Below are 24,876 nucleotides of genomic sequence, written 5' to 3'. Positions count from 1 at the left end.
TTATTACAGATTATTTTTGGTATTCGAACGGTTTTAACTCTGATTGTTGCAGAAAGTGAACCTTTCTTTGTTTGCAATCACTACGTTTTAAGCATCATTCTGTTTGTAAAAAAATATTATAACGTGATTTTAATTTAGAGATTTCAATTTTTCCAATAAAATTTTTTTTAAATTTATATACATGTATGGTAAAAATAAATCAAGTTTCATTGTAAGTTTCTTTGATTCCCAGTAAAAAGTAACTGAATTACAGTTAACATCATGTAGTTTCTTAGTTTGAGTCTGTTGTATGATCGATATGGACACACAATTTTGGGAATAATTGCGTATAATTGCTTAAAACTAAGCATGGATAAAAATATACCAAAATGGGAAATTTTATGTCTCAATAAATTAACATGACGGATACGTTAGACATAATGAAAATATTCAAAATATAAAAATTCCAGGTTTGTAAAAAAACTACACAATAAGAATTTTAAATATCACAAAACTTTCTTCGGTTTTTACTAGTATATGCCTAACAGTCTCCTAATAAACTGTTTCCTAGTATATGCTCCGAGCAAATTTTTCATCAAAGTGACAAAATATATATCGTCACTTTTTCAAGGAAACGAATTTCATCAAAATTAAAAAAATATTTCTGCATTCCATTTTTTTTTCAAAAGTGATTATTTTCAAACGTGATTTTTTCAGCAAAAAAAAATCTTAGTGCTTTACGCATCTATTTCTTTCTAATGATCACTTTATCGTAGGCACCATATAACCCAATAATGCAGGCATCAAGAATGTATCAATGTCGCCCCAACCATTCACAAAATTAGGTCCGTGGTGGGATTTGAACCCAGGATCTTCCAGGAACAAGGCCAACTCCTTCCATATAGGTCACTGATTTATTTTGTGCAGTAGCTTTATTTTGGATCGTCTATTCTTTGTAGTTTCATCGTTCTAGAAAATCTCCCTCAACGCACTACGAATAGGTTTCAAGTTGATGAAACATTTTCGCCACACATTTGAAAATGCACATTTCGACAAAAATCACTTGATTTCATGACTCTCAAAACTAACGAAACACAGCTTACGGAGTCATCAAAATTGAAAGTTTTGTTTTTGAGAGAGTATAACAAAATTAAAATATTGACTTAGTAAATTGCTTTCTTATTACACGGAATTAAAAATAAATTTCCTGAGCAAACTATATTTTGCCCAAACCATGTTCTTAGGTTTTACTTTGTGATTATATTTTCTAAAGCGACCCAAAATTTGATTTTGATGTATCCAAAAAACTAGACGAAGATCTGTGAATAGCCAGTCAAACATCTAAACTTGCGTAAAAAAATGGAACCTTTGAAAAAAATAAATACATAAGTTTTTTTTCGAAAAAATAAAGAATTCAGATTTTATTATTTTTAAAAACTCATTGATGCGATTATTCATTTCATAGTTTATCACTTATTGCAGCGGATTGTGTAAAAACATAATGAATTCGATTATTTAAGCGTTTCATTCTATCTTTATTCTGATATGCATTCGTATTGGAAAAGGGATCATGGAAAGGAAAAACGAATTTCGGATATCCATTTTTTACTATAATTTGACAGCCTGGTTGGTAGGACGTCGGATTCACGTTCGTGAGAACGGAAGTTCGAATACAGCTGGTCAAAGATTGGTCTTGTAAATGGTTCACTGGTGCACGTGTCGTGTCACAAAGTTCCCCATGATGCCATAACAAATTATACCTCTGGGGGTACTGAATTGAAGATTGATCGTTCTCTGGTTCTGGTCAAAATTACGATCTGCGGATGAATGTATGAATGGGTCCGCTCTATAAACGAGTATGACGTATGGGTGTGGCAGAAGTCGAAATCTTGGCCATAGATGGCGTCATTGGAAAGCAAGAGCAATCGAACTCCTTGCCCTAATGATCAAGGACATTAACCATAACTATAATCTAACGTTTAAAGTTGCAACGTGTTTGTTGGTGACGTAATGTGCCTGTTTGTGACGGAAATTTTGACATAAATAGTATTTAAAGATAACGTACTCATTCTTTGACGTAAATAGTATTTAAAAATAACGTATTCATTCTTTGACGTAAATAGTATTTAAAAATAACGTACTCATTCTTTGACGTAAATAGTATTTAAAAATAACGTACTCATTCTTTGACGTAAATAGTATTTAAAAATAACGTACTCATTCTTTGACGTAAATAGTATTTAAAAATAACGTACTCATTCTTACCTAGTAAAATGCGGTTAGTAAAATATTAAGAAAATAAACGACTTTGCTTACTTACATTTTTACGTAAATGTTCCCTTTTCCGATAATTTTTTTTGCTATAACGTCATTTCAACGTAAGTTTTGACGTACTGTTAGAGTAAATAGTATGTAAAAATAACGCACTTGTTCTTATTGTAAAAAGTGATTGGTCAAATGTTCGCAAAATAGATGATTTTGCTTAAGTATATTTTTATGTCAATTTGCATTTTTTTGGATATACTCATTTTAAACTACTTCATTTAAACTTACATTTTAAACTACTTCATTTTAAACTCGACACTTCAGTTTTACGAACATTTTACGACTGCTTAGTAAAATGTAATGTAAAATATACATATTTTTGACGCAAAATTAATGGTTCTCTATTATATTAAATTTATCTGTTATGAAATAGTCCAAATAATGTCAGTAACAGGCATGGTTACTGAATAGTTATTGTTAAATCGATTCTATAATACATAAGAGAATTGTATTTTACTCAAAAAATGAACTCAATTACCTTTTCAGCAATATGTTATTGGATTACACAAAACAAATAATAATTTATTCAAGAAAATTGTGTAATGCATCATGAGACAAATATATAACCGAATAAAAAATTTATACTGAACAGGAGAAAAAAAAACATCGACTATAAGGACAAATAGAAGAACTATTTCCTTTTTTGCTCCGTCTTCGAGAAAAAAATAACCTATACGCCTCGGAGCCAAAAAAAGAAGACATATTGGCATAAACTGTCAAAGCAAAGAATACGTCTTCAAAGACCTTTCTAGGGAATTCTCGCCAAACCCACACTTCTATGTTTCTGAAAAAAATATATATCATTCTTAATGTATTAGAGCAATTGAAAAAGAATTATCGATGGTTGAAGTTGATTTGATCTAAAGTACTTGTCAAGAGCAATAAAAATATTTGTGTCAGGTTTTGGATTGCCAACCGCGTATATATATATTGTTAAATTGGAAATTTAAAATTGTTGATACTATTGTTTGATTTTTGTACAATGAATATTGAGATTGTGTTTCATATTTGATTTGGCATTAAAGAGAAATAATTTAAATATTTTATATTATAAAAGAAAGAGGGATGAAAGGAGATAAAATAAGGCCAGGGAATATTTATATGGAAAAAATTTTAATTAACGATACTATAGTCAATGAATTTTCAATCGAGATTACTTCATCACTTAAGAAAAGTAATTTTTATTTCTTTATTACTGGACATGAATAAGGAATTAAATAAGAGAAGATTAGACAAGGGATTTTTATATGGAAAGATTTGTATTGTTCACACTAAAATTTAATTTATTTGCAATAAAAATGATTTCATATTTAATGTACCACTAATGAGAAGTTTTTTTTTCGTTTTTGTGTTTCAAACTATTGAAAAAGAATAACAAATAAAAGGAGGGTAAGTTAGACAAGAACATTTTGATATGGGAAACATTTGAGTTGTTGATTTTATAATTCAAATTATTTGCAATAGATTGAATAAAAGATTATTTTGAAACTAATTACAAGTTGGTCCAGTTGCTTTTTAGCGGAAATAGTTGAATTTCTTGCTCTTTTTTCCTATTATACTGAAGAAAAATAAACAATGGAATAATGGCTAATTAGTTATGGTTATTTTTATATGACAAAAAATTGAAATGTTGATATTTCAACTTAATTTATTTGCAGAAAATGTTACTTTATATTTAACATACCACTAAAATGAACTATATTTGTATCTTACAAAGCATTGAAGAAGAATAAAAAGTAGAATATGAATAAATTAGACAAGAATACTTTTATTTAGAAAAAACATTTAATTGTTTATACTATACAGTTTAATTTCTGTGCAAAAAAAATAAGTATTAAGATGATATTTTATATATTTTATATCTAATTATTCCTTTCAGAGAAGCAATTAGTCTATTATATATTGTGAAATATTAAAAGAAACAATGGAATAAGAATACATGAGATGAGGCTGCTGCTAATTGAGAATTTGAATATTTTATACTATAATTTAATTTAATGTGCATTAAAGTCTCGTCTATATATATTGTCTTCATCATTGATAAAAAAAATAAGTTGTCTATTTTGCAATACAAAACAAAAAATATGAATAATGAATGTCTCTATTTATGTGGGCTTAACATCGAATTATTATAAATAAATGTATGAACAATTAATGAAACAAAGCTTTTCATGTTAAATCCATCAAAACGAAAATTAGTTTATGTAATTTGTAGTCCAAAACACAAAATTGGATTAAGGAGCAAACTAAAATAATAATATCAAATAATGTACAACTTGTAACTTGTAATAAACTAAGTTATATATATATATATATATATATATATATATATATATATATATATATATATATATATATATATATATATATATATATATATATATATATATATATATATATATATATATATAAAATTTCGCCACCCACAGATACATAAGCACTCTTAGAAATTCCTCGGAAAAAATAGTTAAGTGACAAGTTATTTTATTGTTATTTCATTATTTCAGCATACTCAAACAAAACAGTCAAATAACCATAAATAAGATGCTATTTAAATTTTTAACTGTGAGAACCGTTTATTAACTGCTTTCTCCTAATACGGTTAAACAACCAGAAATTTTATCGCATCAGCCTTACAGGAGGTGAGAGCATTATCATAGGAAAGCGAGTATTTATTCTCTACTGAATGTAGTTTTAGAGTTCCTGCGAAAATAAACTGGTGTTGAATTTTCTAGCTGATAATTTAACTTTATCATCATTTTATTGCCTGCCCTTCTAAAGTTCATACGATTTCTGATTACATTATAATAACTGTGCAATATTGTTTCCAGATCGGGATAGAACTTAAATCAGGATTTCGTATTAATAAAGAAAAGAAAATTTCGGAAAATGTGGGAACTAATGAAATTATTTTTGGATTAAGGATTATTTTGGATTTAAATAAAAGCTGATTATGTGTTACAAAATATTAATCAAAGCTAATACAAATGTTTTGGTTTGATCAACGAAAACAAAAAGTTTAAAATCAAAATAATACTCAATACTTTAACAAATTTGAAATAAAATAGTTTATGGATTTTTTAATAGGTTGCTCAAGCCTTGTACTGATAATGAAATTTGTTAGTTAATACTTGAAGATTTTTTATGTTTTTTTCTTGCAGTGCCCATGTTTCGGATCCATAAAGTAGGACGGATTTAACTTTAATATCGAAAAGTTTAATTTTTGTTGAATCTGTTATATTTTTATTTTTTCAGAGATTATTGAGAATAGCGTAACTGCTTCGGGTTTTGTTAAATCTATTTACTATATCCTCGTTAGTTCCTCCTTTGTTGTTAATTATAAAAATTAGTTATTCAGCAGATATTCTAGAGTAATTTTCAAAATAAGTAGGGTAATCCATTAAAGTGCCAAAAAATCTTTCCTTTTTTACATTATCTCGATAATCTGCAAATTACCTAGATAATATGAAAATTGCCTACTAAGCTTTTGCTTATGTTAAAATAAAATCTTTGCTGGAACAACAGTTGCGTTTTTGTACCCATGATGTCATAAATATTATCTAGTTATCATAATTAGCATAATTAATCATAATAATTATATCATAAATATCATAATTATTATATCATAAATATCATAATTATCATATCATAAATATCATAATAATCATAATTAATCATAAATATTATAAATCTTAAATCAACATGATATCATAAATATTATCAGTATCAAATGATTCAAGTCAATGCAATCAAGCAGTCAACAAATTAGTTGATAGAATGATCGAAGTAAACTTTAGAATATTGATGATACGGAGCCATTTAATGCGGACATTATGAAGGTAAATTGCGGAAAATCTTGATTCTGCACTTTAACGGATCATTCTGATTAATCTGCTGATTTTTTGGTAATGTTCAAAATAACAATTTTAAAGGTGACATAAATATTTCACAAGTTCGGTTGTGATATTTCATCAAATATTGAAATATTGCGTTGTATATTTGTCAAAGATGTTATTCATATACGTCAAATATTCCCTCATACTTACCAAAAACGTTTTAAGCCTGTTTACTAATAGATTGGGAATAGACCACATAGATACAAATATATAATATAATAGAATGGAATCAGAACAGAAATTAACATCATACCTTTTATATTATAAATCTAATGATTTATGTCAATGCAATCAAGTAATCAACAAATTAGTTGATAGAATGATAGGAACAAATTTTTGAATATAAATGATACGGAGCCCCTTTAATGCAGACATTATTTAGGTAAATTGCCGAAAATCTTGATTCTGCACTTTAACGGATCATTCTGATTAATTTGCTGAGATTATCGTTTGGCATCTTTGGTATTTTGGCTTATTAACAGCTTTAGAGGTGACATAAATATTTCACTGTTTTTGGGTTAATTTTTAAATTCCGTTGTGATATTTCCACAAATATTAAAATATTATATTGCAGCATTTGTCCAAGATATTATTCATATGCGTCAAATATGTCTTTAAGTTTAGAAAAAATTAAAAAGGACTTTTTTTAAAAAATGTTTATTAATAAAATCAGAATAGCATCGTATCTATTAAATAAGTAATAAAGTTGGAAGTTTCAAAAGAAGGCTTCTTTCTATTATATGAATTTCAAGACGACTCTTTTTTTTTGTTCCAAATACAGAAATAAGAGATTCAATAGAATAAATCAACTTCTCTAGTCTTTTCAACACTTCTGTTCAATAGAACGTATTAAGAAAGAAGTGATACCATTGACACTGAAAAATTATTTGAGCAAAATGGATTGAAGTGCTCTTTTTATACTCTTTCTCTGAAGAAAAAGGGAAAATATTACATGTTCTCAAATATTTATTCCACCTTTCAATGGTTCATTAACAAAATAAATTAAAAAGAACTAAAGACGATATATGGATTATCCAAAGAATCAACATTTATTGTTCTAATCAAATGCTTATATACCTTGTTTGTACGATTAGTTTCTTTTCCTTGAAAGATAATATTGAGTATACTGAAGTTATATATAGTACTACGAAGCTATAAGAGGAAAGATAAATGTGGAATAAAGGGGTGTTTAATGTGCTGTAATTCTTAAAAACTTCTATTTTGAGCAGCAATTTTATCAGTGCATTTTATGTGGGTTTAGCTGATATGCACATTTTTTATGACTTACGACATTTAATATAAGAAAGTAATCTGTTAAATTCGATTTTCGTTTCATATTAAACGTTTTTTCTTCATTTTCGTTTAACTTCATTTCGGTAGATTGAAATTTATTTTCCTATAAAAAGAGATTTTGTTAAATTTCATGTTTTTTTATCAACCCGAAATAACTTGCAAAACAAACAATAACTGTAGAATTTTAGTATTAAGAGAAGAATGAAGTATAATTTTATGTGCTAAGCAAAATTGTTAAGTATACCAAAGGGTTATTTACAATAGTATGTGAAAATTAGGCCCTACAAGAAGATGATGAAATGTTGTAGTTGAATGTATGAGCTCAATGCTATTAAATCTTAGACTACATTATGTTTGTTTATGGGTGATTCTCACGAAATATGACAATTTACAGTCTCTTGCTCCAAGATCTAATACTATACTACTAAAAGAACTTTTTTTTAAAATTTTAATAAATAGCATTGCTGTTAGAAATTTAAAATGCCCTTGTTCTAGCATTGACTGTTTTGTATATTTAAAAAATGTAATTGAATTTCAAAATGTCATTTTCCTGATATGTCACAACCAATATTTCCAATAATAACTAGCTTCAAAACTTTCCATAAATTTTTCAATATCTAATTTTTTTTTATCTCAACCATTGTAAGCATTTCTAGAATATATGCGGAGGGAACCTTTGTTGAAATAAATTTTTTCTGTCAATTATTTATTTGGCATAAGAAAATTTGTCATTTTCCTGGCAACTTTTATTTAGTGATTTATAATCAAAATAGATAGCGCCAGCAATTAATATCTTATGTTAATAGATTGATTAGAATACCATCTTATCTGAACATGTTTTATTGCATGAATAAAGAACAAAATTTCTGGTTCAAAACCTATTTTAAAAAATTTTTCAAGGTGTTTATGTTTGATTTGCTGACTCATTTTATTCTAAAAATTAATGTATAGGTTCACGCTTAATTAAAAAATATTACAACATAGTTTTTACAGTGGGTAGTTTGGTTACTTGATTAACTAATTTCGTTCTAAGAACTACTCTATATATGCAACATAACTAATAATTCTTGTCTTATTAAAGATATTACAGCATAGTTTTTACAATGTGCTGATTATATGCTTTATTAACCAACTAATTTGACTCTAATAATTAGTTTATGTATGCATCATAATTAATAAATCTTGTCTTATATTGAAGATACTGCATCATAACTTTACAGTATGCTGATTATATACTTGATTAGCAAACTAATTTTGTTCTAAGAACTAGTGCATATAGGCATCATAATTAATAATTCTTTTCTTAGATTAAAGATATTACAGCATAGTTTTTAAAATGTGCTGATTGTATGGTTTATTGGCAACTAATTTTGTTCTAAAAATTTGTGTATATATACATCCTTAATGATTAATTCTCATAAATCGTAAAAATGATTTTACTGACTTATGTGCAGTATGTACAGTAATTACAGTGTGTAAAGTAACTGGTATCATATTTTGAGGTATACTAAGGTTATTTACAGTGTTAATGCAAATTACTATTTATTTCTTTAAGGAAATGCTTAATTTCCCTTTACTTTTGTCTAATTAAGAAAAATTATTGCCATTCCAAATATTGGTATTTTATATTTGCATGATTTTTAATAATTTGGAGATTTCACACTGAAATTACAGTTTGTGAATATTTTTTATTTAGTTTCGATTTAAAGAATAAAACGTTCGTACGTTAGAAACCCTTCTATTTGTGTAAGATATGTAAATGGTATTCCATATATTTCTCTCTCCTGTTCCCAAAATTTTACAGAACTCAAAACCAGACTGAAATTTTATTTACAAATAAATTTTAGAAAATAGAGAAAATAGTTTGTACGAAACGCTTTCTTTATGGTTTTCTTAGTTTACTGAAATATATCTTTGTATAAAATGTATAAGTATAAGCAAATTCATTGATAAATATTACCATTAGTATCAAAGTCAATTTTCTCCCAAATAAATATATTCAGTGATTTGAAAGTCATTAAAATACTAATAATTATTTTATCATAGGCATCTCTTGGTCAAGAAACAAATGATGCACCAATTAATTTCTGATTCAGTAAAGATGCTTTGCAAGTATACAATTATATGTCACAGGTTTCAATATAAACTATTTTGGGGCCGTCATAATAAGGATTTATGTTTTGCAAGATTAACTTTAAAATTTATAATAGTAAAATTAGGGTGTTAATCGTATTTCCGGGAAGCACAGAGAGGACGTAAAGACGAACTCGCTAGAGGCTTAACAGTTTATTTAATAAATATATAAATAAAGGTGATTATTTTTGTTTTAATAGGAATTACAACATATATTACTTTATTACCAAATGGCATTGATGGAGTCGAGGTTACTCATAAGATAGAGCGCTTGCTTTCCAATGAGGTGAAGAAGACCCAGCAAAGGCTGGTTGATACTAATTTTACACCCGGCTTGCATTGACCAAAGTGCTGACAAAAAATATCCTCAGTGGTAGAAGAATCATAGGTTAGAGTCCCCTTGTTGTTAGACTAACCGTGGGAGATTTTCCTGGTTTTCCTCTCCATGTAACGCAAATGCGGGTTAGTTTCATTAAAAAGTCCACCACAAAAGCAATTTTCTCCCAATACTTAATCCAAGAGCTCTCGTGTTTTCTGAATTGGTTTCAAAATTACAAAGCTACGCAGTTGAACATTGGTAGTAACTCAAAATTGGGTCGACTGTTCAACAACGGTTTTAAAATAGCATTGACAAAATATACAACATGTCTTAGTTTACACAGCATATTTAATTGCAGAACTAAACAATGCTTCAAATTATAGTGATTGTTACGAAAAAGTTAACAGTTGTTAAAATAATGAGAAAACAGTTTCAATATTACGCTATTTATAAAATCAACATCAGGAAAAATGTCTTTAAGACATGCATTAATGAAACATTGTATAGTTTGTCTATGTAAAGAACTCCCCCAGCCATTTGTCTAGAACACTGCCGGTGACTATGACAACGACGTTTAACTATTTCAAGTTGGGGTGTTGGGTCATTTTTTAATAGAGGTTTAGGCTGGAGTCAGCGAGAGGAAGGGAATTAGCAAAGAGAAAAACTCCCCTCTTTGAAATGTGCTATTTCTTGTTTCCAAAGCAGCAGAAGGCCGCAGACTTTGGGGCGAGGGGAGTTATTTCTATATAGAAACAATAAACTATCTAATAGAAAAATAGTTATTTTGAAATAAATCTATATATATATATATATATATATATATATATATATATATATATATATATATATTTAAAAAAAAGTAAAACTTAGAAAAGGGCGTCAGATGAATAACTAGGGAAATTTCTCAAGAAAATTATTCTTTATACAAATATAAGATTGACATAATGCTTTTTAGTTATAAAATCTATATATATATTTCTCTTACACGGCGACAAAAAAAAGCCTCATTACAACTCTCCGAATGGCAACGCTAGAAAATCGACCAATGATAGCCGCTAAAAATGTCACATGCCAAATCTAGCTGAGGTGGCTCAACATATAGCGCTTTTAAAAATGGAAACTGAATTAATAACCAAAATGTGAAGTATTTAAAAATAAAGTTTCGAAAATGAAAATTAAAAATAGTTTTAGAAATTATGCTATACAAGGAATTAACAATCTAAGAAGAATTAAATACATGACATTTTTTTTAACAGAAAAAGTTTACATTTAAAAATTTGAAACATTTTTCGAAATATGACATTTATAAAAAACCTTTTCTTCCAAATCATATTTTTTTCAAAGACGTAAATGTTATTGTCGTCGTTGCACAGTTGTTAACAAAGTTATGCTTTTAGTAAGACATAACTTTATTATATGCATAATCCATAAAAATACGGAGAGAAACTTTAGTTTTAATGTAGTTTATCATTAAGAGAAAATACTATTAATACAGGTAGCTGAAAACGATAAGCCAAATTAGACAAAATGAATATGCTTCTAAGCTAATTAGTTTTTAAATGTCGAATAATTCTGCAAGCGTTAAGCTTTTACGTAAGAGAGGCGATAAAATGTTATTTTATACTATAAGATAAATCAAATTTTGCCATTTTCCTCGTATATGCAGTAACTCTTAACAGTTTTATTACTTTCTTAAGTGATTTATTGTTACTATTAATAAAAGTGTTTTGTAATAAGTTTAATAATTCCAAAGGCGTTGAAGATTTATTGCTCGTTTAATTTCATTAATTTCTAACTCGTTACTATTTATGCTAAGTTTTATACCTCATTTTGTGTTAAAAGCTTTTAAGTTTTAAAAACATGTTAAGAAAGTAATGCACTATGTAATTTGTAAACGTATTAAATTAAACACATAATTCGTCAAATTAATGGAATTCAAGTGAATTGATAAATCATTAAAAATGCAGAAACACTTGAAAAATAGTGAATTGTGAGTTTCTGTCAATGGGAAATACTATTTAAAAATAATTTTTTTTTAAATTTTCTTCTTAGCATAGCATAAAAAAGCTCAAAATTATTGCGTAATTAAACATAAAATTTTTCCTATACGCATTCAAAAATATCTCACAAATTTAATAGTGAATTTCTAAGAATTTAGTAGTATGTGAGATGGTTTCCTTTCAAATGCTTCTTTCGAAAATACTCTACTTTGGTTTCAGATATTTTATTTTTATTAATCTTGCTAGAATTGAACAAAACATTCAGAAAAAGCCATTACGTAATAAATATGAAGATTTCTAAATCAGAGGCTAAACTAGATCAGAGTTCCACTATCATTCAATCAATTTCAGTTTGCACTACTCCTATTGGACGATTCGTATTCCCATAGGGAAAAAACCCGTATTCCTGTTGGTCGCATCTATTGATCAATGATGAGTTGCAAGTAGACAGGTAGGTAAGTGAAGTGACGTTAGCTTAGACATCTCTATTAAAAATCTCATAACTGGATTTAGTACAGTTAACTGGCGGACTGTACTAAGGAGACTAAAACTGAGAGAGAATATCAGAATACTAGAAGTCCAGTGATATAGTTAAGTTGTTGCAATAACTTGAAACAATGACATATCTGTCGATGGCTTTCTTATTAGTCAGAAGATCACATGTAGTATCCAGTTTTCTCAGCTCAATTTCCAAATTTGTTTGGTTGTCATCAGCACGAACTTAACAAAAGTCATAAAGGTGTTGTTTTCCTTAAAATGTTTTGTATTCCTAATTTAAATATATTTTCATGTAATAATAGGGGGCAAAGCCCCCTGTTCGCTACCACTCACCAACCCCCATGATTGCTTCGCAATAATTGTTTTTTTTTTCTTGGCAGAAAACAGTTTTTCTACTAAAGATAAAAATATTCACTTAACATCTATGTACTAAAAGGAATTCTGTTTACTTACGCTCTTGCGCCTATACTTCCCACGTTCAAATATTACTATCTACTAGGAGGCTTCGCCCCCAGCTCGCTAGCGCTCGCCAACCCTCGGAACTGCTTTCGCAGTTCATTTCGGATTGCTTTGCAATCCGATGATCGCTTTACTCGCTCATTGGATACGTTCTTAACGTCTAGCTTTTGTATACTTATTTGAACACTGAAGTTCCGAAAACTTTTCACTGTAGAAAATTCTAAACCTACGCATTTCAATATTAATTTGAAATTGCAAACAGTTCACATATTTTTCCTAATCACACTATTCTAAATTTCAGTTGTTGAGAAAAGTGACTGTTGTAAGTTTTGTTTTAAAGTCTTTCCCACCAGAGGGCTAAAACCATTTGTTGTAAAACAATATGAAATAGTACTGAACGCCGGATGTAAAGCATCGGCTTCGATGAGGATAATTTTGTGAGAAACTTTTTGATAATTCGATGAGAATTCACCCGATTAGACATATGATTCTCACTACGTGCTCTTGCGCGCCGAAGCCTATCGATTAAAACGTATTAGCGTTTTATATAATATAGATTAGCCATATGATGCTCACTACGTGCTCTTGCGCGCTGAAGCCCATCAATTAAAAATGAAAACTGTTACCAAAGCGAGAAAAGAAATATCATCGGTTTTATTGATACATATGTATTAGCGTTTTATATAATATAGATTAGTATTATAAACATTTAGATCTCTTGGTGAACAGAAGAGATGTTTTTTAATTATCATTTTTTTAAATAACATTTATATTCTTAATACATTATATTGTTCAAGCAAATTTGATGAGTTCTCAACCGTAATTTAAAATTTTCGCTAATAATAGCAGTACTGAAAAATAACTTTAAATTAGGGATACAAAAATATTTAAAGGAAAACAATTCGCGATCGCAACGCTCGAGTACGCTCTCCAGCGGGAGACTGAAAATATCGGTCATTAGTTCCCACATAACCATTAGCAATGACGGACGCCATTTTCTTAGCAGCAAATAATAAGCAAAATTTATCAAAGGAAAAGGTAGAACTTCTTCAAAAAACTAATCAGAACATGCCAAACATTGAAGCAGAACACGCCAAGCAGTTGAAGAACAATTTCTCAAAACTTTTTACCATTCTATTACCAACAACATAACTTCCAATTTCATGATCACTTGCTGTTACAGATACTTTACTAGTATTTCGGTAAAATAATTTTTTCTGTCTTCAATTCATTACAAATTAAAGTGAAGTCAACATTGCTTTCGTCATTCCAATGAATAAAGTGAATTCAGAATTTACAGAAGTGTAATAGTAGTTATAGAATATTCCTCTTCTTTATAGAATAGTATATATTTCTGTATCTATATAATTCGGAAAACAACAATAAAGAATCATCCGAAGTACTTGAAATAATTTCATTTGTGCTGATTATTAATAATTTTTTATCGTTTTCTTGGTAAGTATTTTTTAGTTTTGAAAGAATAATTTCAACTAGAATTCAACTATTCTATTTTTAAGCTATATATTCAAATTCATATCTAGATCTTACAATTATTAAACTTTGATGTGTGGTATGTTATCTAAAAGTAATCTGTACATATATTATTTGAAAATAAAATTTTCAAACGAAGAACATTTCATTAGGAATTCTGCGGATTTATAAAACAGGTGAGTGTTATGATTTTTATAATAAAAAATTTGCTTGTAAATAATTTTTTTTCTTATTTGATAATAGTTCTCTACGGAATTTTTTTTTACGTCTGATTAAGAACTATAAGAATAAAAAAGAGAAACATTATGAAAGTTTTTATTTCAATATAAAGAATTTTTAAAATCGTTTTTTATCCTAAGAATTCTTTATTTTACGTTTTTTAGTTAATAATTTTTTGATAAAAATTTTTGTCAAAATACTTTTTTTGAAAAATTAAATGGTATAACATTATGTGTTTATGAATACTCTTGTATATTCTAATGTTTGAAGAAATATGATTCAGAAAAGTATGGAATAAAAAATTCGGTACTTACGTTCTAACGCCACCGTCGCCTCAGATTTGGCGGTTTTTAAGTGCCGCCAATCTACACTTAAGATGTTTGCCACAAATCATGAAATAAAGCACTTTATTTAAAATCAATGTAGTCAATCAGATTTCGGTGGAAAATGGGCCGATATAGAGTTTAGCATAGATTCAAAACAATTATATCGCCATATGAACTCTGATAAATAAGATTCCAAATGAAATAACATACATTTCCTAAACATACGTTTACCAAGATAAAGTTTCATGTCGTGGGAATTGGTACATTTAGCTCCTGAAAAAATAAAATTGCATCTTGTTTTGTTTTTTGTAAATCCCAAAGACGAATTTTCGTAGCACTAAAAAATGGCTACAAAAAGGAATTGTTTTTTTGTTTTTGTTTCGTCAGCATTTTTTATTTTTCGTTTTTTAGTTTCTAAATAATGATTTTTATTGAAACTTGAAATTTTTTGATAAAAATTATTGTCAAAAAACTTTTTTTACAAAATTAAATTTCATAAAATTATGAGGCTGATGTATACTTTTTGTGCATTTTAATTTTTGAAATAATGTGATTCTTTAAACTATGGAATATAAAGTTCAAATAGGCCTTTCATGTTATATCATTAAATTTAGTAAAACTATTTCTCGTGCATTAGGTTTTAACTCGTATAAGAATATACATTTTTTTTTCTGTATATGTTTAAATATTTTTCCGATGTGTTTTGGATGTTCCTTCTCTAAAAAAAAGAGATACCATTTTGTTTTCGTTTGCATAAGAAAGACTAACAAAAATTTTTCTTTATTAAATTTAATTAGCCACAGTAAAGAAGGAACGTTGCAATGCAACACGCTACATTGAAGATGTCTCTAGAGCAGTGTTTCCCAAAGTGTGGTACGCGTACCCCCAGGGGTACGGGACCATTTTAGAGGGGGTACGCGTTCCTATGCGAAATATCTTGCAACAAACGAAATTTTAAAAAAAATGTATTTCAAAACAAAGTTAGTCATGAAAATTTACGATTCCGTATTTTTTAATGGCTACTTTTAGCTGAGTTAACAGTTAATAATTAGTGGTGTCAACAGTCAGTTGTGCTTTTTAATTTTTGTGCAATTTTTTTGTAGTAAAAAATTCATTAATTTTCTTATTAGTGGTACACAGCGTTACGAAAAATTTAGAAGGGGTACACAAAAATCATAAGTTCGGGAAACACTGCTCTAGAGTAACTGAATGACTGTTCATATAGAAATCGCAGGTATTTGTCTCATACAACAACGCCCCCTATAGTTCGTTGCGATCGCGAATACCTTTACAACTTTTGTTAATTTTATGCTGATGACAACCTAAACAATAAGGAAATGAATGGGGGAAAGCTGGATCCTACCACGTGATTTTCCGGCCAATAAAAATGCGCCAACAACAGTGGAAAACGGTAGCAGACCATTATGATTTTATGTTATATAGAGATATATTATCTTATCCTGTTTTGCTATTAATACGTTTTCGATTTTCTTTTCTAAAGTAAACATTTGACTCTAAAAAGAGTTGTTTCTTTATTATAACATAATAATATGATATTGCTTATCACACTATATTTCAAGATAAACTTAATTAAATCGATGTATAAACTTATTTACTGTTTTACGATTATTACTTTGCGGGTGCAAATTACATTAAAATTCTATTATAAATTGCAGTTAAAGAGTTACGTTAAATGACTAAGAAGAGTCGGTAGGACTTGTACCAATAGTACCTCTTTCGATGTACCTTTTCTCAGCATCTGAGCAAGGTACAAGATATTGCTTCAGTTTTTTTTTCACAGAATATTTACATATACATGATTAGACTGTGATAACTGTTACCACATATCTCTGGCAGAAATATTTTTAAAAAAATTGGAACTGAAATCTTTTAATTTTTTAAAGAGTTTCATGATTTTTGAGCAAAAATCTTTCAAAACTCCAAAAGTATAGTCTGTATATGTAAAGAACTCCCCTATCCATTTATCTGGAGTGGTTGCTGTGACTATTATTACGTAGTTTAACTATTTCAAGTAGAGGGATTTAACTCGGGTTGGCGAGAAAAAGGAAATCGTGGAGATAAAGAATCTCCTCACTTTGAAATGCGCAATTTCTTATTTCCATAGCAGCAGACGGCTCTAGACTTCATGGCTCTGGAGACTTCTACTTATAAACAAACTATATTCCTCTTAACGTTTAGACATTATCAGAGCATACAGCTGATATAATCTCAAATATCACTAAAATATTTCAAGGCGGTATCACAAGTAGTTTCTTCGAAAAGGTACATCGAAAAAGATCAGTTTTAGAATTATTGATACATACCCTACCAACTCCCTTGAAGAACTTAATAATCAGCTCCATGCACAATGTAATGCACGACTAAATTGTTTTGAATGTATTAGTCCGCATGGTAAACGTAAATATAAAATTTCATCTGTAAACTCACTAAATTTTTTTAAACTTTTAAATGTTATTTTAATTTATTCTAAGCAAAATTAATAGGGACTATTTTTACATTTTACGAACGAGGGACGTACATTTTACATTTACGGATTTACATTTTACGGATTCAGTCCTTTTAGTCACGTTAAATCACAACTGTTAATCACTGAAAATATTGAACCTCTTTATCTTCATAGCAATCTTAGTACTTGCTTGGATCTTTCCAATGTTAGTTTCCATGAAAGCCTCCCTACCATGCTTGACAAGAAGGACTGTGTGCCTGACTTCCTCAGACAATTGTCCCTGGAAATCATCAATAAAATCCCTCCAAACGACATCAAAATATTCTCTGATGGCAGTAAAATGGATAGACAGACTGGCAGTGGGGTATTTATTGAAACACCTCGAGAGAACTACACTCTTCATCAACGAAACCCCGATTTTTGCTCCGTCCTTCGAAGCGAACTAATTGCAATCGACAGGGGACTAGAGAAAATCTTGAGTGAAGGGCACCTTGGAAATACTTGGATACTATCTGACAGCCGTAGTTCAATTCAACACCTCAAAAATTGGGCCCTCATTGGAGATAAAACCAGTTTTTCGATCTTACAAAAAGTAAAGCTCATTTCCCAACAGCATGAGGTCCACTTTCAATGGATCCCGTCCCACGTCGATATCCACGGCAACGAGTTGGCTGCTACTCTTGCAAAGAAGGGACTAGACCATCCAGTCCCCTCCACCTCAGAGCTTACATACCTTGAACTTTTTGCAAGGCAAAAGGCCCAGAACAAACAAAAGTGGCTGCTTCCACCTATTCACTATTGGTATAAGGCAAAAAGACCGGGACTCTCTCTATCTCTCCCTGGTGACAGGTAAACCAACACCTGCCTATCCCGACTGGCCAGTGGACACCTGAAAAGTCTCACTTTTTCTGCAAATCAAAAGATCTTTCCTCTTTGCCCTAAATGCCAACAAAACCAGGCATCACCTGAGCACATCTTGATCTGTTTAGGGCTGGACTGGAACGATATTCATTCCTCTCCCATTCTGGTTTCGGATTTTCTCAATGTCAACGGATTCATTGATCTGGTCTGACCCCGTCAGACCAGATGGGAATTAGCAACAACAACACGAACGAGACCTCTTTATTATATATGAGGCGAAAATCATTAGTTAAAGACAATGCAAAGTAATAATCAGATCTTAATCATCAACAGACAACAACCATCTTTTTTTTTTCAACAATTTTATTACTCTGTTCCCAGATGCAGTTGGCTATTTATTGAGTAAATAATCATAACGAGTACGATTAAAATATATCATATCGATTCGCAACAATTATAATAGATCTTAATCATGAGGGAATTGCTTGCACTTGGGAGCATTTTTGGGAGGTTTCTTTATCAACAGTGAGTTCTAATAATACATTCTTAGGTAGCAATAATTCTGACAGAAATATATGATAATGATAATAATAAACTTCAAGAAATAAAATAACACATTAAATAAAGCTATTTAAGAAAAAAATTATAAAAGTTATATAAAAGCTTATTTAAAAAACAACCAATAAAAATAAGGTTGAATAAACAGCGTTTCGAATTTTGATAAAATTCCCAAAATAAGGCAAATATTTATCGAAGCATATTTATAAGGTTCATGCAAAAAGTTTATGTCTTGTTCAAGAGTCATGCAAAAAATAAAATTCCTAAATCAAAAATGATTATATTCATAATATAATTTAACATTGCATAATATGAAATTAGAAAGGAATAAAGACAAATAAAGTACTTGTTTGCTAAATAATTTCAGCGAAGAATAAATAGAACATGCAAGTATTGTATCAAATAAATAGAACATAATTAAACAAAAGGTTACATGTTCTTTTGGGAGTGTAGCGAGAATTTTTCCGAATTGCTTACAACTCTACTGGGGAAAACGATGCAATCGCAGTAAATGAAAGCAATATTCCTCTAAGCACATACAAGAAAAATATGCTATATTAAAGATAAACAATTTGTTAGAATTGTTAGTCATTATTAGTTAGGAAAAAGTCATATTACTAACATTCTAAATGATATTAATGTAAGATTGATACATCAATACGCGTAGGCATTAAAAAAGGTAGTAAACAAAGCGGGGACACCAACAAAGTTAAAAGAAAAAACCCCGTTTTCCATCGCTGTGGAAAAAAATATATAGTTATTTTGTTACTAAGTTTTAAAAAAAAACACAAAATTAACCCTTCAAATACAATATTAATGAAGTATCACTAAATGTATAGTTTACTGTTTAAAACGTCAATAAAATCCCTTAAAAATACACTAGTGTAAAAATTTACCTTCTTATATAAATAACAATATTTTCGAATTATTCTTTCTTCCTTTTTTCCTGCAATGAATGTTTAGTAAAAAGAGAATTAAATAAACTATAAACTTTGTGATTCTAGACAGCAGTGGATCCCAAATTTTTCAGGCTACGGAACCCTTTATGATGGACATTATTTTGGTGGAACCCCGACTCAAAAAATTTCATCAACTATTGTAAACTCAACCAAAGATTCGCTACTAATTAAGTACATTTATTTTTAAATCGTTTTGTCAATAATAATTTTAAAAATAGATTTTACTTAAGACTGTCGAATTCACTGATGAAAAGTGGCATTTAATCAAGCTCTTAATTTAATTGTATGCATAAGCTAAAAATAAATTTAAAAAAAAGGTGAATTATGTATCTTTTTATTTGAAAATTAATAATGAACGTTAAATGAACTGTCATACATTTGAGAATAGTTACAAAGAAATATTTATTTATGGTTGATTGTTCGTATGGTATTTCTTTATGGTTATGATAAATTTGACGGAGAATATTAATGAAAATTTATTATAAATGCTGAAAGAAATATTTTTTGTTAAAAAAAATATTCTATTTTTTTCTATAAAATTTTGCTGAAGTAATTTTATAAAAAAAACTGAAATATTTAGCAAGTATTAATTTGTATAGTTAGATAAATATAACCAACTACGGTTTTAAAAACCATAAATGTTTTTCTCCGAAAAAAATTCTAATTGTCGGAACCCCTTTGACTCATCAACGGAACCCTAAGATTCCGCGAAACACGTTTTCGGAACCACTGCTCTATAGACTTAAGACATTATATTTTAGAATATTTCAAACCTGAATATGCATTTTGCTGAAAAAATCTACTTTTCTAAACTAACTCTTTTAAAGAAAATTTTTAATATATATTCTGTAATTATAACATGAACTGGAATAATAATGTTTGGTTTTAAACTAAAGTTTCTTGCTAAATCATAAGAAAATACGCCCTAATGAATATTTATAATGAATAATGCCTAAAGTAATGAAGTTATTAATAATACTCCCCCTTCTGAACACAATTGCATTTATGCTGATTCAGATTCTAGATTCTGCATTTATCATAGCTACCATTATTAAACAATCCGAACTGCAACTAGGCTGTTACATATAACTGTTTATAACTGAATAGAATTTAATTCAAAAACCATTCTCATTAAAAATATTTTTATTATTTATCATTTTTTAAACATTTTATAAAAAAATACATCTAAAAAGTGTATTAGAAATAAAGAAACAGGCTAAAATTACGTTTGATAATTTGCGAATTGTATAAATTTGTTCATATTCAAAAAGAGATTCCTTTTATAAGAATATCAGTTAAATGCATTTTTTATGTTGATCTAACATTAGAAAAAATTTCCTGATTTGACAAATGTTTGTTTGCGTTAATTTGTCAGTATGTTAATGAAGCTTGTGTTAGAGAAATGGAAAAGACAAAGCAAATTTTACTTTTGCAAATTTTATTTGTAAATGTTCAGTTTTACTTTTGACTTAAATGTTAAACTAATTTTTAAATTCAGCAATAAATTGTTTTCTATTTTTTACACAAATAAATCACAATCAAAACGTTTATTGATTGCAGCAGATGTGTTATGTTATCTCTCTTCGTCTCTCTCTCTCTCTCTCTGTATATATATACCTGTATATACTAGAGGGCTCCACCCCCTGCTCACTACCGCATGCCAACCCCCGATAATTGCTACGCAATTACATTTTCGTACTCTTCGAGAACAAACTTTAAGTCGTTTTCCTGGAGATTAGCTGGCAATTTTTCTGCACCAACATCACATAGAGAGAATATGATAGGATTGTAAAATGTCAGAGGAACTTACTATCAACATTATAAACTTATATAAAGCAATTTCAATACAAGCAAAATTATAAACTTATATAAAGCGAGGAAGCAATATTATTTAACACATTACTATAGGGCATTAGCCGGAGATTAATCTCCGTATCCGAAGCACGCGTGGTAGAGCCTAACTCAAAAAGCATAAAGTTTGGTTCATAATAATCACATATAATCGTTTGCATAAATAATCGTGCGGTCTTTTTATAGCTTTACGTAACAAGTGTGAGATTTTTTTTTTTTTTTTTTTTTTTTTAATGGCGATGTTATAATTTTGTTGCTGAGTTAATAAATCTTCCTTCTTATAACCGTAATAGTAGAGTTTTCTTAATTATTTGATTCGAAGTCCTCTGAGTTTTATTTGAGGTCAATTTGTATTTTGTATTTTTTGACATCATTATTAAAAATTATTACCTTTTCACACACATGCGTTCTCAATTTTGATTGGCTGTTTCGTGCGTTAGTAACCAGAAGTCTTCTGTGATTGGCTATGTGTTATCATTCCACTCTCTTCTTATATATATATATATATATATATATATATATATATATATATATATATATATATATATATATATATATATATATATATATATATATATATATATATATATATATATATATATATATATATATATATATATATATATATAGTTGATATTAGCAAAACTGCTTATTTATTTCAGTGTCCTTCAATGCTCCTTTAGAGGTCTTGAACTGAACAATAAATTTTTTGTAATGAAAAATTCATCACGCTGTCCATTTTTTAAAAATCTGAAAAATGCACCTAAATAACTGCTGCTTCTTATAAAACCGAAAATCTTAAATTTTCCCGGAGAGAAATACTATTGCATTAAAAATTTGATCTGTAATTGAAATGCAAGCTGCATTACGCTTTTGTTATGCAAAAAAAATAAGTTCACTCGGAAAATATAGAATTTCGTTCGAATTTGTTAAACGCTTCTTTTGAAATAACAGCAAGAAATGGTAAATATTTAAATCAATTGGAACATTAGATCAAAGTAAAATTTTTCGATAAAAGTATTAATTTTAATGTTTTAAAAACAAGCATTTCTTTGTCCATAAATAAAATTAAACAACTGAGAAACCCATTATTGATATCCCCAAACTTGATATCCCTAAAGTAAAGGGAATAATCTGAAAAATTTAATATTCAAGACAATAGTTTAATTTTTCGACAAAATATGATTACTAATAAATATCATTTTAAAACACTTTAAAATACACTGTTTGAAGACTTTTCAATTTTATAAATTTATTCCAATGTATTACTGAGTAATGCGTAATAAGTTAGAATGTGCACTGTGTAAAATAAATAAATAAATAAAACAGAACAATAGCTTAATTCTTTTTCTTTCATTTTTGCTTTCCCCCCATAGTTCGATTAGATATGATTAACAGAGAAAATGCATTTTTTTGTTTGATTTTGTAATTAAAAATATAGTTGAAAAGAGAGCTCTAACCCAGAAATATAAGTTATCTTATCATTGATTTTATCAGTGCCGTCAAACTATTTTATGAGTGATCTTGAGAATTAACTTTAATTATCTGCATTATACAAATAGGCAAAAATAATTCTCTTTAAATTAAAAATAAATTTTAAAAAATTCTATGACATAGTTTGTTGATTTAAATTATGTTTCAGTCTAAAAATTTATTTTATGACAAGACAAAAATAATATTTAATATTAATTTCGTAATTTAAAACGTTTACAAGGGAACACTTTGTCTATGACACTTAATTGCATTCAATGATCTGAAATATCAGTTATCTTATGAGAGATTTTATCAGTGTCTTTCATCAGGGAAATTTAATCAGTGCAAATTACATCATCTGTAATATTGCAAATTTACTTTATTTATCTGCATTACGCAACTCTTCAAAATAGTTTTCTTTAAATCAAAACAAAATAAAGCCATTTGGAACATAATTTGTTGATTTTAATAACGTAATTTAAATTTCAGCTGCAATATTCATTTTTTAACAAACCAAAAATAATATGCAGAAAAGCAAAAACTAATTAAACAATCAGTGATAAAGTGTTAAAGAAAAATGATCTATACGAAATCAAGCTAGTTCAAGCTGTTATTCATAAAGAAATCTAGACAAAAACTTTGTAGTCATGGATACTTAAAAAAGCAATTGAACGAACTGTGACAGGAACGTCCATATTAGTTAAGTGTAAATAAAGAAAACTGCAAATGAAATAAACAATTATTTTCGAAATAAATATCTCTGAAAATTTTTAAGATTTATTTGAATTAAACAATCTTCATCATAAGAATGTACTTTTCCATAAATTTCTCGCCTGATTAAAATTCCTTTTATCATATATTAATTATATAAAAAACACATTGTTTAATTTAATTTATTTTAACCTGTTGCAATAAATGTGTGAAAATTTAATACTATCTCTAAGTGAATAAGGAGTTAAAAAAATTGCAACAGAAAATCACTCATGTTCAACTCTTTGAAGTATTTCGTTTTCAAAACTGTCGACAGTAAAAAGATCAATTCAGTTTTCTCTTAGTTGAGTTTTGGATAAACTTCCCCAGAATGAAATAGTAAGGTGTTCTTCTAGGCGATGACAGCGCCCCCACTTCTGAAACAACGTGATTCCTTGACACAAATCAACGGAACGGCCATACCGATTTATCCGCCTTTCGTTTCAAGTTGCGGTTGTGGTAACAGTGACTTCTTAAAGACGTGTAATAGCTAAAAACACGAACTGTTGCTTTCAAAAAATTAAATGCAATAATGTGAAGAATGTAACAAAAAAGGTGAGACTATAAAATATTACTATAGTTTTTCTTAAAATAAAAAAAACGCAATCTATTTTTAGTTGTCTTTTTTGTGGATTTTTAAAGGAGTAAGTAAATTTTTGAATTTTTATCATTCAATTTTATTTTACTTTTCTATGCATTAAAAAGCATTTATTTTAACGAAATGTTTAATATTTCTTAACAATATACTAACAATTTTAATCTTATATCTACACTGGAAACTAATCCAATTTATTAATTTTAATAGACATTATAAATAGAAAAAATCAATTTTGCAAAAATAAGTCACAATATATCACATTTTTTAAGAAATCAGTCACAATATTCATCAGAAACTGGGAAACGCCCTGAGCCCTAAAAGTAAATGAAGCAATATTGAGGAATTAATCTTAAACTTTAACGTGAAATAACGTTAAATTCCTTATATCATAAATAATGTTAAAACCAAAATTGTAGAATGA

The 24,876-nt window shown here is 28.4% G+C and overlaps 1 protein-coding gene across 3 annotated transcripts in view; it reads left to right on the top strand.

Moving 5' to 3' along the window:
* LOC107443275 (glycine receptor subunit alpha-2) overlaps positions 1-24,876 on the top strand; it is a 113,766-nt gene that overhangs the window by 24,771 nt on the left and 64,119 nt on the right. The window contains exon 1 of one of the 3 annotated variants that reach the window (XM_043044577.3): positions 24,276-24,412. The exons of 1 other annotated variant lie outside the window; for it this stretch is intronic. The gene's annotated coding sequence lies outside the window, so the exon portion shown is untranslated. Of the gene's footprint in view, positions 1-24,275; positions 24,502-24,876 lie in introns of those variants that run through there. One more of the 3 variants, XM_071186509.2, reaches the window with a different exon arrangement.

This window comes from Parasteatoda tepidariorum, chromosome 9 (assembly GCF_982258835.1).
Source record: "Parasteatoda tepidariorum strain Cologne lab strain chromosome 9, Ptep-v5.0, whole genome shotgun sequence".
NCBI lineage: Eukaryota > Metazoa > Arthropoda > Arachnida > Araneae > Theridiidae > Parasteatoda > Parasteatoda tepidariorum.
Note: the sequence above shows the minus strand (reverse complement) of the source record. Positions and strands in the feature narration are given on the sequence as shown.